The sequence below is a fragment of the Dioscorea cayenensis genome, chromosome 4, assembly GCF_009730915.1.
Source record: "Dioscorea cayenensis subsp. rotundata cultivar TDr96_F1 chromosome 4, TDr96_F1_v2_PseudoChromosome.rev07_lg8_w22 25.fasta, whole genome shotgun sequence".
NCBI classification, from domain to species: domain Eukaryota; kingdom Viridiplantae; phylum Streptophyta; class Magnoliopsida; order Dioscoreales; family Dioscoreaceae; genus Dioscorea; species Dioscorea cayenensis.
The window spans coordinates 13,333,807-13,350,812 of record NC_052474.1 but is presented as its reverse complement, the minus strand read 5'-3'; the positions used below and the strand labels follow the sequence as shown (position 1 = coordinate 13,350,812).

The 17,006-nt window shown below is 37.7% G+C and overlaps 1 long non-coding RNA gene and 1 pseudogene across 1 annotated transcript; one reads left to right on the top strand and one right to left on the bottom strand.

Annotated features, from left to right (window-relative positions):
• Positions 1-4,710: 4,710 nt before the first annotated feature.
• LOC120259434 lies at positions 4,711-6,695 on the bottom strand. Its single transcript, XR_005536109.1, has 3 exons — positions 5,964-6,695; positions 4,901-5,258; positions 4,711-4,801 (listed from the first exon to the last, which is right to left on the bottom strand). It is a non-coding gene; the product is annotated as an uncharacterized LOC120259434 (long non-coding RNA).
• An 8,541-nt stretch (positions 6,696-15,236) lies between these two features.
• Positions 15,237-16,711, top strand: LOC120259050 (annotated as a pseudogene).
• Positions 16,712-17,006: the final 295 nt, after the last annotated feature.

The window sequence follows — 17,006 nt, the reverse complement described above, 5'->3', positions numbered from 1 at the left end:
AAACATATTTATTTTTTTGTTTAAACACCATTGTCACTATTTAAATAGTAAGGCAATTTTGTTTAACATTTTGTTTGTTTACAATGCCCTTTTTTGTTTCTAAAAATGTTTAAATATCAAAAGTTGACACTCAAATAAGTTTGTTTCATTTAAAATATTTAAACATTTACAATGGCCTCTGATTAAATATCAAAAGTTCACACTCAGATACATTTGTTTCATTTCAAATAAAATATTTACAACATTTACAACATCCACAACATTTACAATGTCTTCACGGACATCGGACACTTGCGAGTTTAACCTAGTTCGTCTATTAAGATTTCAGCTTTCCTTAACAAGTATTTGTACCTTTGAATGCTCACGGCGGTTGCATAACATGCGCATCAACTTGAACCTGCACAACGTAGAACACGAACAGTTAAAAAAGATAGTTAAACAGTTTAAATATAATCAATGTGTCATGGTCATCCTCCTCTGGAGAATCCTCCGTAATCAAGCAATAAGTGAAAAGATAGTTAAACTTTCTTTTCTTGACCAAGTAGAAACGCCCGTCCTCCTCTGCTGGAGAATCCACGCATTAAGGTAATTATGTGGGCATTTTGACCTAGTCAAGAATAGATAGTTTAACTTTGGTCTGAATGAAGTGAAGATACTATGAGTTAAACACAGACAATAATGTTTGCACACTAAGGAAAATTTTTTAAACGATGAGAACAATTCTCAAGTGATAAATATCAATTTCGTTTTAAAGTATGTATCATGGTCACCCTCTCCAGAGAATCCTCCACAATCAAGCAATGCGTGAAAACTTTCTTGTCTTGATCAAGTCAAAATGCCCGCTTAATTGCTTGCTCGTCATCCTCCGCATTCAGGCAATTAGGCGGGATTTCTGACTTGAACAGGAAAAGAATGTTTACCTTGTTGCGTGATTGATTCTCCAGAAGAGGATGATCATGACACATCCTTTAAACAAATATCCTGGACACATGAAGATAAAACTCATCTGAGAAGAAGCAGAGGACGAGGAGGAGGGGGTGTTCAGGGAAAGTGGTCTTCCTTCTCATTTATAATGTGAAGTCCGTAAGCCGGTTGACGCTTCAGATCCGAGAAAAAAAATGGAAACGCACGGGGGACAGAGCTTTTCTCATTAACGAGATAGAATTTAATGCCGTAATTAATTCTTGTGCACGAGATACCATAAATTTGCCATTGGCCACCTGGCACACTTCAGTTTAAACGGAAAAGAAAATATTTTAAGCAGAGACAAAAAAATGTTTAAATGATACATTACAATGTTAAACGGTAATGCAAATAGTTAAATACTGACATATAAATTAAACGAAGAAGACAATTGTTAAATATAAAAATAATGTATTTAAATAGAGATAGGAGACGTTAAACTGTAATCAACTTATACAACTAGATAAACATAAAAGAGAAGAATCTTACAACGAGAAAAACTCATTTTCAGTAGGATTCGATAATGGCATAGCGTCTGTCTCGACAAGATCGACAATGGCACATCCGCTGGAAGCCAATCTCGTTTTCTATTGGACAAACTGTTTTATATCCATCGGGTGTGATAAACTTCTCCCTGACACTGGGAACATCAAGACCCAATAGCTCACGTATCTCAGCTAAACTAACACCAATTCCCAAGAAGTCAGTGCCGTGAACAATAGCCCTCGAATCGAAGAAATTCTCACCTTATCAAGAAACCGGCAGAATTCAAATATAACAAACCAAATCAGGAGAATAAGAAAAAAAGAAGAAGAAGATGTGATGGGCCTTCTGAACTTTGTTTGACAAAAGACAACAAAAATGCAAAAATTGTATGTATAAAAGATTGGACATGTGTGAGTGGCTATTTTTTTCCCACCATTTTCAAGGGCAAAAATGGAATTTCATAACATGGTCGCATTTCAAGTGAACGGTAGGGGGTAAAAGGGAAGTTAAACAATAACGGAAGGGTTGTCCGGGGTTTGCCAAAATTGGAGGGTCGTTTTGGGAATTTTTGAAATTCACGAGGGTAAACAAGTAATCTTTTTTTCAAATTGTGTATTGTCTAATATGTATTATGAGAAAAACACGCTTTCAAATATTTAACCAAGTGCCTCTTCAAATGAGATGTTTCTCCCGCACTTTAACAAGAATATATGTCTTTTTACAATATTTTTACCATTCTAGTGCAATGCATCTATTAAAGCTTAGATTTATATATAAGAAAAAAATGAATAAACTTCATTAATATTAAAAAAATAACTTATAAAAAAATCATAAAAAAAGTATAAAAGTTCAAGGCCAAAGGCCCAAAATAAAAAAATAATTATTCAAAAAGGAAAGAAATCATAGACTACTTGTGGCCTTTTGAGAAATTTTCTAATTTATCCACTTGATTGTATTAAAAAAAATTAAAGAAGTATTAAAAAGAAAGAACCTTGTATTCGTACCAAAATAAATAAATAAATAAATAAACCATCATAAATATATATATAATCACAAGTAAATAAATTTCCACTAGTATTTTATTCATAATAACACTGGTAGCACCATTACCAACACAAAAAATAGACATTATTATTATAAGATGTTATGAAAATGTAGTGTTGGTATTCTAACAACCCATAAAGTGTAGGAATTAAACAAACAAGATTAATTTAGTGGCATGTTTCCGTTGTTCTTAGAGAGATTTACATGCTCTATCACAAAGATTTCCTATGAGAGTTTATGCAGTCTCTCCCATGATTTAATGAAAGATCACGACTTAAGAAAAACGCGATTTTCTAATATCTCATTATTTTGGAAGAAAAAGTTAAAGACAAAGTTGTTTGAATCTAAAAAGTTTTTGAATGGCAAATGGCTTGAATTAGCCAATATTTATAGCCTCAAAAAGATTTATTTGAAGAGTCACAATCTTTACCTTTCATGAAACCATTAGCCTCAAAAGATTCTTTTGAAATGTAATATCTTTTTGTCTAATAATATCATTAAAAAATCACAATACTCTTTTAAAAATATATTTATTAATTTAATTAATCACATTCAATAGATGCACTTTGGAAAGTTACATCTTTTCACATAAAAGTAACATAAAAAACTCATATAAAGAAATCCTTTACACTAGCATTCACATGTACTTCAAAATATCATCACAAAAGAGACTAGAAGACCAACAACAGCAACAACTCCCGACTAATGGCACCATGACCGAGATCTCACCGCATTAGTCTATGACGGTGCTCGGAGTTTGCCCTCAGACATTCTGTCGTGATGAGGAGTAATCATGGAGTAGGAGATGGAGTGTAACCATGATGATGCTCGGATGGTTGTAGTCAAACATGCATTTTGCATGATGATGGTTGAGCGCATGTGAGGTTTTTCCTTTTAAAAAATTGATTGCATCTATCTTTTGGTTTTGTGAGTGAGATTAAATGAGTTAATCGAGTTTAAACTCTTTAATCTCATCCAATTCTTCCTATAAATAGGCAAAGATGAAGCTCTCATTTTGTAGCAAGTGAAAGTGAAAAGAAAGAATTGATAATCTCATCCAACTCTTCCTATAGGCAATGATGAAGCTCCCATTTTTTGCCAAGCGAAAGTGAAAGAAAAAGTGAGGTTGAGAGAAAGAGTGGGACAAGAAATAAAATTTTTTTGAGTTAGTATTTTTCCTCTAGTACAAGAAAAAACAATTATTTTCTCCATATTATTAAAGAGAATGTAACTCCAAAAATTTTCCACTTCATCGAAATTATTTTATCTTTGCCCATGTAAAATCTGTAATTTTTTTATTCTCAGTATTATTTTTCAATTTCTTTTTGTTAAGATCCTACTCTATCCGAGTCCTATATTTTCATAACATGGATGAAGGCACTGGAGCAGGGGCTCATCGCCCACTAGCCAAGTTGACTTCTAAATGTTGCGAGCTTAGAAGAGCCTGCAAGAAGTGGTCCTAAAATCATGCCACCATTACAAGGTCTTGAAAAAAACGCATCATTGTTCTTAGTGCTTTGTTTTGGAGGAGATATGAGGAGTTTGGGAGGTGGTGGGATGTCGTTTAAGCAGAGGATTGTGAGTAATGGTGAGATGAATTAATATTTGGGGTTTTGATGGGTGGTGAGATGTTAATGAGTTGTTTCTACTGATTTTGCATGCTTTTTATTATTGGATGGTTCTTATTTGATGAGATTTTAAATTCCTTTTTAATGACTATTGGCAAATCAGTTACCGAATGATGGGATAAAAAAAGTAGCAATGAATTGAGCAATTTTTAGATTCTTTATTAGCTGTGAATGAATAACAATAGCTTTGCCTTCAACATGTAACTCTGAAATTTATAGATGATCATCTCTTCCATCTTGTTAATCATCTGCAGAGATAGATGTACATTGATCAAGAAAAAAATAGTTCTCTTTTGCTCTCAATAAGAATAGCTCACATTTCCCTCAATTCAATTTTAAATAAATAGTCTCATCATAATCACACAATAATGAAAGGATGCCTTAAAGTGACATGCATTTTGATTTCAACGTGCGAAGAGGTTCCAGTTCCAACTCATACATTAGGTTCTTCGGGTTTTCGCCTCGACTTTCATTCATAAGAAGTTTCTTCATATGCTTAACAAGATCCTCGCATTTGTGTTCTTGAATGCAGAAGGGCAGGATACACATATACACAATCAAGTTGCCCATCTCGGATTGTATAAAAACCGCAATAGATGGCCTGATACCGTGGACCGATGCACATGCAACATAGTCCTCCACACCAAGTTGTTTTTGTGCAGGAGAGGACTCATAGATCACTGGATTTTTGAAGATCGAGATTAGTGAGGTGCGCAGTGAGGATGCTAGAGTGAGTTGAGGATTCTCACTAGCCTTGCATATCAGAAAATTCAACTCACCAATATCGGTGAGGTGTTTCTTGTTGTTCGTTGCAGTGGTGAAGGCATTGTCATATTTCTTAGCCACTTCCCAGCAGTCTTCTCCTTTGTGCATGGTGTGTATGTTCATTATGGCCGAATGGTAGAACCATGCAAATAAACCAGTTTAAGGTACATTATCAGTTAAAACGTGCAATCAATTCTATTCTGCAAGATCATTAATGTCAATGAAATCAAAATCATACAAACATTGTGTTCATGTAGAGGAGGCTCTAAATATTTTCGCCGATCAATAAGAGTGACAACTGAGTAAGTCTTTGCTTGATTGTTCTCAAGATGTTATTGCCGAAAATAACTTTATCCCCCTCTCTTTGCATGCCTGCATAAGAATCAAATAAATAAATCTTAGGATGGTGTTGATCAGCCTTCAAATTATAACTATTAGTGTTAAATACATAATAGCCATTGACATGAATAGATACAAGGAGGCAAATTTTTATTTTTTGACAAAGTGAACAAGACACATCATGAAAGTACACATACCCATAGTTACTCTCTCAACACACCTATGCATTTACCTTGAGTGACCTGTGCTTTAGAACCACCTTCTCAATATGACATGAACACTCTATGCTAAGCAAGCCTCATTTTAGATCACAATTGCCCCATATGAGTTTGATCAAACCACACACTCATATATTTAGGTATAGCCACATTTTTGTTCCATGAGAATACCTTTACATTTTTGGACGGCATTTGTTTATATTTTGGTCAACAATCAAATTAAACATTTTTGAGACTGAAACCAAAATAAATACATAATATAGTTCTAGTTTATGAACAAAAAATATACTTCACCTAACATATATATACACACACATGTTCATAATAAAAAGTCACATTCTCTACCCAGCAATGCCATACGTGCATTTTATCATTCAATGCATAAAAAACTACAGAGAGAATTATTCAAATGATAGTATATTCCCATAAGACTCTTAAATGTACTACGAGAGAGAGTAGAGCTAGAGCTTATAGAGAGTATTCTATTGGTCTCATCCTGGCCAACGACCAAGCGTACAACCTCAGAAGATCGGGCTAAGCCCATATCCTGAAAGCCCAACCAATAAGTCTTCATCCCACTTAGTGAATATCCAATAAGATCCTTCCCTTGAGCCCAAAACAGGCTTCCACAAGTCCATTTTGGGAATCAAATCCTTAATTCCCCAATTGACCCCGTTCCCCCCATTCCCTGATTGTCCATCTTCTCCTCCTTTACCCAGCAGCGCCATCAACTCCTTCAGGATTTCCACCACCACCGTGTGGTCACAGACGGAGGTGTGGTATTGAAAAACGATAAGGGATAGACTGGGATCTGGGTTGCTTCTCATAGATCATTGTGAAGAAAACCGGGATTTGGCTGGGTTCGGCAGTATCGGCCCAAGGGTTTCTCGTTCAGTTCGAGATCGAGGATGGAGAGGAAGGGACAGACTGGGGATAGGGATAGAATTTCAATGATGGGGTTTGAAAGGGGAGGGATGGAGATGAAGAAGGGTTCGTTTGGGTTGGTTCTAGTAAGACGGGCCGAAGGAGGGGATGGGAGTTGAGGAGATCGGTGATGGCAGCGGCAAGGAGGGAACAAGGGATTGGGTGGGAGAGACAGAGGAGGAGGACGGTGATGTCGGTAGCGCCAGGAATGATGTTGCACCAGCTGTGCTTAGTGCCGGCGACATAGCGGGTAGTGAGATGATGGTGTGGGGCTTGGGAATCATCCATTTACAAGTAGGAGAGGGGAGGCGGAGTGAGTGATGGAGAAGATGAGTGCATGCCAATGAAATTATTGATTTTCTTGTTATATATATGGTGGCATTTGGTTACTCTTGTGGAATTAGGGGATGTATTTGAGCGGAGCCATTTGTGAGCGGCTTGGTGTTCAGCTCGATAAGGGCTCATTCGTGTTTAGCTCATATTGTTAACGAGCCAAGCTAGAGCTTTTTTTAAGCTCAATTAATAAACGAGCCAAGCTTAAGCAGATGAAAGCTCGGCTCGTTTTGGCTCGTGAACAATGCTCATGAACAAGCTCACGAACACTGCTCGTGAATAAAGCTTATGAATAAAGCTCATGAACAAGCTTGTTTATAAGCTAGGTTGTGAGCTCGTTTATATGTATATATATATATTACATTAATATATATACATGTATATTAAGGTGTCTATGTGACTATGTCATCATCATCATCATCATTATTATTATTATTATTATTATTATTATTATTATTACTTGAGTCACATCATATGTAGGGCTATAAATGAACCAATGCGTTCGTTAAAATCTCGTCTCATTTAGCTAAATTAGCGATTCACAAGCCTAATTGTTGAGCTTGTAAGATAAGCGAGCCAAGCCTGAACACCACCAAACTTGACTCATTAAGGCTCGTGAACAGTTAGTTTATTGTATAATTAAAAGCTCATTTATGGGAATCGTTAAGAGACTCGTTTATAGTATCATTTACAATTTTATTTGCAACAATCATTAATATAATCATTTATAGTGTTCTGAACAAGTTTATTTACCGGATAGTTGACAATATTATAAAAAAAATTATACATAGTTACACCACAATGTTTATTTTGTTATTATTGTAATTATTTGTTAACTTATTTAATGAAGATTTTAACAAGCTTGAACACAAGCCTTAATGATTCCATAAATAAGCTTAGATGTTTTTTTTACTAAAATGATCCTTAATATCAAATCGAGAGCTCAAGCTTGAAGCTCGAAATAGGCACGCTTAGAGCTCGAGCTTGGTTAAAATAGTAATGAGCCAAGCTTGAGCCTAACAAATGAAGCTCGAAAAAAGCTCAACTCGAGCTCGATGAAAATAGTAACGAGCCAAGCTTGAATAAAGCAGAGCTCGGCTCGGCTAATTTATAGCCCTATGTGGAATGCAACAATTATTCTTTTTTTTGGATAAATTATTAAAAAAATTATTTATTTATTTTTGATAATTTCTTAAATCTACTTCACACCTCTAAATTAAGAACCCACAATGTCTTTATGGACCAAATGGCATCACTAATTTTAAGTGGGTTTTCCTTTCAGTAAGGGCAAGTTACTAAAACCTTGTAAAAGACTAGATGAGTGATTAAAAACTAGATGTTTTGAAGTATGCTTGGGTTTATATTACATTAAAAATTGAATTTTAAATAACTTATTTATATATTTCAAATTTCTAATATTTGGACCAACTTCTTTTTTGTAACACCAGATGTTTAAGACTTAAAGGCATATTTAGTGAGGTGTCTTATGCGGGTCAATAAAAGATCATTTCATTAGAGAAGTTTGATGGCCAATGAGAGTTTGAGATATTTAAATATTAAATACTTCATCAGAGACACTTAGTAGCCATTGAATAGTTAGTGGTCATTGAGCGTTTAAGGCATCTCATGCCTTTTAATTAGAGTTTAAATATTAAGGAGGGTTTAGTTCAAAGAATGGGATGAGAATCAGATTAGGATTGGGAGTTGGAAAGAAAGAATGAGGATGAGAATGTGAACTGTGTAGAAAATATTTTACTATGAATGAAAAAGTAGATGGAGGAAACTCAATAAAATTACTTTTATGCCTTTGATTATAATTTTTTAAATATTATTATTTAAAATGATTATTATAATAAAATAATAATTTAAAATAATTCATATTTATTATTATTTATTTTAATTATTATTCTATTTAATTATTATAATTAAATAAATAATTCACATTAATTATTATTCACTTTATTTATTATAATTTAATATTTGAATTAATTAATTCCAATTAACAATTACTCAATTTAATCATTATAATTAATTATTTAAATTAATGAGTTTTTAACTAAAGGGTAAGTAAGTAATAATTTACCCTTTATCCCTCTCACACACACACACACACACACACACACCCCCCAATTCTCTTTCATTCCCCTTCTAAACACATATACACTTAATTTTAATTCTATCCCCTAAATCACTATTCATCAAAAGTTTGTCTTTGTTGGATATTTAGCCTACTATGATTGAAAGGATAAATAAAATTGATATACCCAAATTGATCTCTTTACTTTTTAGTTCCTCTACTAAAAAATGCTTCAAACTAATCTCTTTATTTTTGAAAATGGTTTCACTTAGTCATTTATACTCTAAAATGAGCCAATTAGTGGTTGTATTTTCAAGAGTAAAGGGACTAGATTGGAAGAGATTAAGGGTAAAGGGACTAAATGAGTCATTTTCAAGAGTAGAGACTGGGGAGAATTTTCTGAATAGATGGAAAAAAAAGAAAAAAAGCAGAGGGACAAATTCGGGTATTATACATTTCTTGAAATATACTTTGACTGGGAGTGAGCATACCAGATTGATTGAATTGTTTTTTTTTCATTGCTCCTCTAACCCTAGATCTCAATGTGGAGACACCGGTCCGATGATGATGATGATGGGGAGAAGCTCAAGGAAATATATGAGAAGCTGCAGCTGATGGGCTCGGACGTTGTGAAAGCCCGGCCATCAAAGATCATCTGATGCAGGATGTGGGATATCTTCTGAGAATTTTCAGAGAAAAGAAGGAAGGAGGAGGAAAAGGAGAAAAGAAGGAGATGAGATAGGAGAGAATAAAGATAGAGAAGAAGGATTTAGGCCAAAAGATGCCTTCATTCCATTCATTTCCCATTCATATAGGCGATCCCTTACAGCCATTGTAACAATCTTATATGGCAGGACAATAGGGGCTGCTGTAACAACCTTGCTAACCAATTGATTCCCTCTAATTACAATCATATATCATCATACTACTAATTCCATACTGAGAATTAAGAATACTATTTCATAACAAAATCTCTGAATTTTGTGTGTGAACAACCCCGAATCTTCCGCGCACTCCTCCTGACGGTTTTGTAGCCCACACTTGGAGATGCTATCGCAACAATTGCCCCGGCCTTCGAAATATCCTTGTCCTCAAGGATAAAATCCGGATAAGTATTCTTGAAATCAATAGTATTCTCCCAAGTCGCATCCTCTTCAACCTAATTGTTCCACTGGACTAAGACTTCCGAAATTACCTGTCCCTTTTTAATAATATCTTTGGACTTAAGTACCACTTTTGGCTCCAAGATTGGGTGCTGGTTCAAAAATTCCTCAGCAAGGGATTTGTTGAAACTAATGGATCACCCACAAAGTTTTTAAGTTTGGAGACATGAAAAACTAGATGTAGCTTCGCCGTCGATGGTAATTGCAAACGATATGCTACAGCGCCCACCTGTTCAGATACCTGGAATGGCCCATAAAAACGTCAAGACAACTTGTGAGAAGCTCGGCGTGCCAGAAAAGATTGCCGATACGGCTGCAGTTTAAGTAACACCCAATCACCATGACTGAATTGTATATCTGTTCTACCAGCATTTGCTTGATTTCTCATGCGAGTTTGAGCTCTCAATAAATTCTCCTGCAGAGTAGCAAGTAGTGTCACCCTGTCAGTAAGAAGCTCATCCACTGCTGCGATGGTGGAGGTTCCTGCCAAATAATCAATTAAGGATGGGGGAGGCCGTCCGAAAACTGCTTCAAAGGGTGTCATTTTGATAGCGGAGTGCCAGGCAGTATTGTAATGCCACTCCGCCCATGGTAAATATCTCGACCACAGTCGGGGATTGTCGGCCGTGAAACATCTCAAATAATCTTCCAAATATCTATTTAAGACCTCTGTTTGGCCATCCGTCTGCGGGTGATAGGGGCTGCTCGTCGCCAACATTGTACCCTGAAGCTTAAACAATTCCCGCCAGAAATTAGATATGAAAATTGGGTCTCTGTCGGAGATGATCTGTGCCGGGATTCCATATATTTTAATAACATCACGCACCATAATCTCCGCCACCTGTGGAGCTAAAAAATTTGACCCAAGAGCTGAGAAGTGGCCATGTTTAGACAACCTATCCACCACAACCATGATAGTCATCTTCCCATTGGAAGGTGGCAAAGCTGTTATAAAATCCATCGAAATGGAATGCCATATCTGTCCTGGAATTGGGAGGGGTTGCAGCAGCCCTTGAGGAGCACGGTTAAATGGTTTAGTTGTTTGGCACACATGACACTGGGAAACATAGTCTTGCACCGTTCTCCTGATTTCTGGCCAATAAAAAACACCGGTGATGCGCGCTAATATGCGCTGTACCCCAGCATGTCCCCCAGTAGGAGTCAAGTGAAATTCCGCCAAGAGCAATGGTTGTAATGCTGAATTTGCAGGAATTCATAGTTTTCCCTTGAAGAAAAGGATACCGTCGCGAATTGTGAAATTGGGATGATGTCCCGGATCACAAGTCACGGCCTCTAGTAATGCCATTGTTTCTGGATGAGATTCATAAGTCTTGCGGATTGCATACCAAAGAATCGGTTGCGGCCCAAATTCAGCAAACAGAGCATGACAGGACACTCTGTGAATTCGGGACAGGGCATCAGCAGGACCATTTAGACTTCCCGGTTTGTATTCAATATCAAAGTCATACCCGATTAACTTACAGAGCCATCTCTGCTGCTCTGGAGTTTGAATGTTTTAGTGAAGTAGTGCTCAGAGACTCTTGTGATCAGTTTGGACTGTGAATCGTCTTCCCAATAAGTATTGGCGCCATTTCTTAATGGCTTCAGTGATGGCGAACATTTCTCTGGCATATGTAGATGATGCTTGTAGACGGGAAGAGAGTTGCTTGCTAAAGTATGCAATAGGATGGCCCTGTTGCAGTAAGACTTCTCCCACACCGATGCCGGAGGCATCAGTTTGCATGACGAACGGAGATTTAAAGTCAGGCAATTGAAGAACAGTGGTATTCATCAAGGCCTCCTGTAAATTGTGGAAAGCTTGAGTGGTCGCCGGAGTCCAAACAAAGGCGTCCTTCCTTAGTAAGTCAGTTAACGGAGCTGCCAGAGATGCATAGTGAGAGACAAACCTCCGGTAATAGCCACATAAGCCCATAAATCCAGTAAAGCTCGGCGGAGGTTGGAATTGGCCAATCTCTAATAGCTCGAATTTTCTCCGGGTCAATGAAACTCCATCGCCTCGATATAACTTGTCCCAAATAACCCAAGGACGCGCGTCCAAACTCGTATTTGGACAATTTCGCGAACAATTTGTGAATCTTCAGTCGAGAGAAAACCTCGCGAAGATGAAGCAAATGTGATTCCCAATCCTCACTATAGATAAGAATATCATCGAAGAAGATTAGAACAAATTTATGTAAAACTTGCCTGAATGATGAATTCATTAATGATTGGAATGTCGAAGGAGCGTTCGAAAGCCCAAATGGCATTACGAGGAACTCGTAATGCCCTTCATGGGTTCGGAAGGCTGTCTTCTCGATGTCACTCGGGTGAATCCGGATTTGATGATAACCAGCACGAAGGTCAAGCTTGGAGAAGACGCGCACGCCGGCAATCTCATCTAACAATTCCTCCACCGTTGGAATCGGGAAGCGATCCTTCACTATAACGGCGTTTAAAGCACGGTAGTCGACAGTCGACGCAAAAACGCCAAGTGCCGTCCTTCTTCTTAACCATCAGTACCGGTGATGAAAAAAAGGGTCGGTGCTTGGTCGAATTATGCCATCCAACAAAGATCTCGCTCACCAACTTCTCAATTTTCGATTTCGAAAATGAGGATATCGATATGGCCTCACGCTTACGGGAGGCACACCGAGAATCAATGGAATTCCGTGGTCATGATCTCTTATCGGTGTAACACCGACGGTGCACTGGAACACTGTGGAAAAATTCGAGAGTAGAGACTTGATCTCATTGAGGAAGACGATGGGTGCTTGAGGTCCGATTTTAGGATTTGGATCATTCTGAACTGACTCCACCGTCAATTGATAAAACTGGGCTGCATCCGCACTTGTCTTCCGAATTGATGCAGGTCGCGCCAAATCATATTGTAAGTTGGTTAGCCCACTTAAACGGATTCGGCGACTTTGATAAGAGAATTCCATCCACAATTGGTTATAGTCAAATAAAATAGGTCCCTGATGTCGCATCCACTGAACCCCTAAGACCACATCTGCACCATAAATTGACTGTAGAATCAAATCAACGGCGAAGATTGCGTCTTCTAGCTTCAGCTGGACTCCCGTGCATTCTTCCCCGCACGTTAGAGCATCTCCATTACCCACAGTAACCTTCAAGTGGGAAGACGGTTGCACGGTGAGATTCAAGTGAGTCGCCAAGCGAGACTGGATGAAGTTATTCGTCGAACCACCGTCGATGAGTACCACGATATCCTTTCCATTAATAGATCCAGCTAATTTCAGAGTTGAAGGTACAAACTGTCCCATGGCGCTATTCTCCTGAATGATCTCCACTGTTGGTTGTGGTTGGGCGAGAGATAGATCGTCTTCGACACAATCAGAATCATCTTGTTCCACCATCAAACAAAGAAACAAAGCTGGTTTGCACTTGTGACCTGGAGTAAATTGAGAATCGCAATTGAAGCAGAGGCCCTTCGCCCGTCTAGCTGCCATCTCAACAGGGGTGAGACACTTGATTGGTAAGGAAGGAGGTCGGGTAACAGGCGGCTGATGGATAGGAGCCGGTGGCCGAGGAAAAAAGGCTCGTTGTGAAGCTAGATGACTGCCATTTAGTTTGTCTTCTACCAGCTTCGCCATTCCCACAACATCATGGAGATCTATAGGTTTCAGGATGTATAGTTCCCGTTGAATGTCGTCCTTCATCCCGGAGAGGAAGCAATTTAAGAGGCTTTGTTGACTCAAGCCTGTGACACGATTAGACAGGCACTCAAATGTAGATAAGCTCGATTGTCGTCAGCTGCTTCAATTTGAAGAGACTTGCCTCATGATTGACAAACGATGAAGGCCCGAATCTCAATTCAATTTTTCGGGCAAATTCCTTCCATGAGAGAGAGCTGGGTGGTAGCACGAAAGCCATCGAAACAAATGTAGAGCAAAACCTCTCATATAGAAAGCCGCTATTGCAACTCGTTGATCCTCGGGAGTTTGATGGAAAAAAAGAAATAGTGATTGATCCGGAAAAAGCCAGCCTAGTACATCCTCACCAGTGAAGATGGGAACCTCGAGTTTTTGGTGGGACGCGGCAATGAAAGTGAAGCGGTGGATTGTATGGGTAATGATGAGTGGTGAGATGGAGTAAAAAGATGCGAGGAAGAGGAAGCAAAGGAGGTGCATCTGGGAGACGTAACGGATGAAGATGAACCTCCGTCCAAGCTGCTGTAGTTTGACCATCATCTCTGCCATTATCGATTGTTGCTCCCGCCGAGGAACTTCGGAGGATGTCAAAAGATTCGGTGTGGCTCTTACGAAGAAGATCAAAGGATTCCGAGTGGTGCTGCATCAGAGAACGAGAGATTCAATCTTCGAAAAACACTGAAATCATGACGGGCGACGTGATCAGCCAGCGCGAGAGTTGATCGTCAGCAGCGACGAGCTCGTGTGACCATACCATCCGTCATAGCGTCAATGAAAGCACCAAATTGATGCAGGATGTGGGATATCTTCTGAAAATTTTCAAAGAAAAAGAAGGAAGAAAGGAGGAAAAGGAGAAAAGAAGGAGATGAGATAGGAGAGAATAAAGATAGAGAAGAAGGATTTAGGCCAAAAGATGCGTCCATTCCATTCATTTCCTATTCATATAGGCGATCCCTTACAACCATTGTAACAACCTGTCCGTACAGGCATTTTGTCAAGCATCTTATATGGCAGGACAATAGGGGCTGCTGTAACAACCTTGCTAACCAATTGATTCCCTCTAATTACAATCATATATCATCATACTACTAATTCCATACTGAGAATTAAGAATACTATTTCATAACAAAATCTCTGAATTTTGTGTGTGAACAACCTCGAATCTTCCGCGCACTCCTCCTGACGGTTTTGCAGCCCACACCTGGAGATGCTTTCGCAACATCATCCACCTCACAAGATTTCTTCTCGTGGCTGCTAACCCTAACCCTAAGGTACTGGTGATGGTTTTTTGGGTTTTTTTTTTATGATTTGTGGTGATTTCTGATGGATCACATGGTTTTGTTTGCAGTTTTCAAGATGAAAGGTGGGAATCCAAGGCGGAGACCAAGTGGATTTTTGATTGATCTGTTTGTTTTTTGGTAGATCGGTGTGGTTTTGATCTGGATGTTGGTGATCTGAGGGTTTGGTTTTGGTTTTTATATATATATATATATATATATTAGGTTGTCAGTTAAGAAGAATTAGGTTAAGCCAAAGGTGTAGCTGGTGAAGAAGGAGAAGGCTGGGAAGGATCCTAACAAGCCTAAGAGGCCTCCGAGTGCTTTCTTTGTTTTCATGTATGCCCTAGCAATAATTTTAGTTTTTCGTCATTTTTTTTCATGGATTTATATATATATTTTTATCATATGGTTTTGATTTTACATGGAGATGTTCAGGAAGACATACAAGGAGAACCCTTATGTCAACAAAGTCGATGTTGTATGTCTCCGTTCTTCCATCCAGAGCTTCCTTTATAACTCGCTGAGAATTTCTGGTTGCTTGAGATCTCAATTTCTCTTGATTTTTTTTGATTGATCGATGGGGAACTGAAGTGATATAAACGTGACAGATCTTTAACTGTTTGAGATTTGGCCGTCAATCCTATATGGTTTGAATTCTTTCTTTTGTTTTTGTTTTCAATTTAGCGCTGATGATTAAGCTTTTGTTGTTGTTTTTCATATCTGATTTGGTGTGGTGAAGAGAGATTTGGGGGAAAGGAAAAGAAAAAAAGCAGATAAAAGAAATCACTTCTTTGTGGTTATTTCTGTTCTGGTCTACCAAATGTGGAATCCCAACAAGTCCTTGAACACCATCCCTCATCTTCTCCATCTCTCACTGCTCATCATTCTCCAAGTTTCTGCTGAAGTTCATAGTACATTCATTCTCATGTGTTTTCATTCCAAATTATTATTATTATTATTGTTATTATTATTCTTATCTACTTAATAGCTCATACAATTTACGTAGTTTTTTTTCCTGATGATTTTGATGTATCATTATCATTTACCAGATTATTATATCTTTGACACTCTTTAAGTGATACATTTGAAAAATTCATTTTTAGGAAATCCGGCTAATGAGATTGTGGACATGATAAATCAGAATAGAACATCAAACAAACTACCAAAATTGTATGATAGTGCAGGACTAGGCTGCATGGCTTTGCAATACATATCTAAATGTACTGGAAACTGCAGTAAAAATAATACCATGAATTGCCATCCACGTACGAGAAGTAGATATTACTGAAGTTTATGTGCCAAATTGCTGTGTAGAGCTACCCACAGCTGGTATTATTTTTCACCATAGCAATTTGAAGTGGCTTTATGCTGCCAAGTTATCCTCTTGAAGATGTGCTTATCTATGTATATTTATTGGTTGATTTCTCTGTTTAAGATGCCAAAACATCACTTATGTCAATAATTTGTTGGTGCATTTTGATGATGAAAAATGGTGGTTTTGTCATGTAGGAGAATGGGCTGCTTCATGTTCCCAAAGAGCAAGCTCAAAATGCACAAGCTCAGATGTTTTCTGACCCAAACATGGCTATGGATATGATGAAGAAAAATCTTTCAATGCTAATACCCCAAGTGACTATACCCATGACTCTTGAAGCAGCTCTTTGAAGCTGCCGTAAGTATAAAAAGAAATTCAATTCCTACCATCTCTTTTTTTTTTAGTTTTTTATTCTGAAACCCAATTTTCTTCCATGCTTTGTTCTCTTTTTGCATTTTCTTTACTGGAACTTAATTTTAAGTCGGTCTAAGAAGGTGATTCTTGACATTGAATTAGGAAATTGCTGATATGATACTAAGAAGTTAGAATGTGATATGAAAATATAAGAGCTTATGCATGTAGGCTAATGTAGCCAGTTGTCTGCAAGCATCTTCTATATTCTTTTTTCATGAAAGCAGGCCCACTTTTTCTTGAGTATAATTTTAAGGTTCAATTGATACATCCTGTGCAGCGCTCAAACATAGTTTTTAAATTCTACTGATTCACAAGATCGCGTCTAGATACCGATATCCATTTGCAATGATCATGTTTGTGGAATGGACTATTATTAAAAAAAGTCA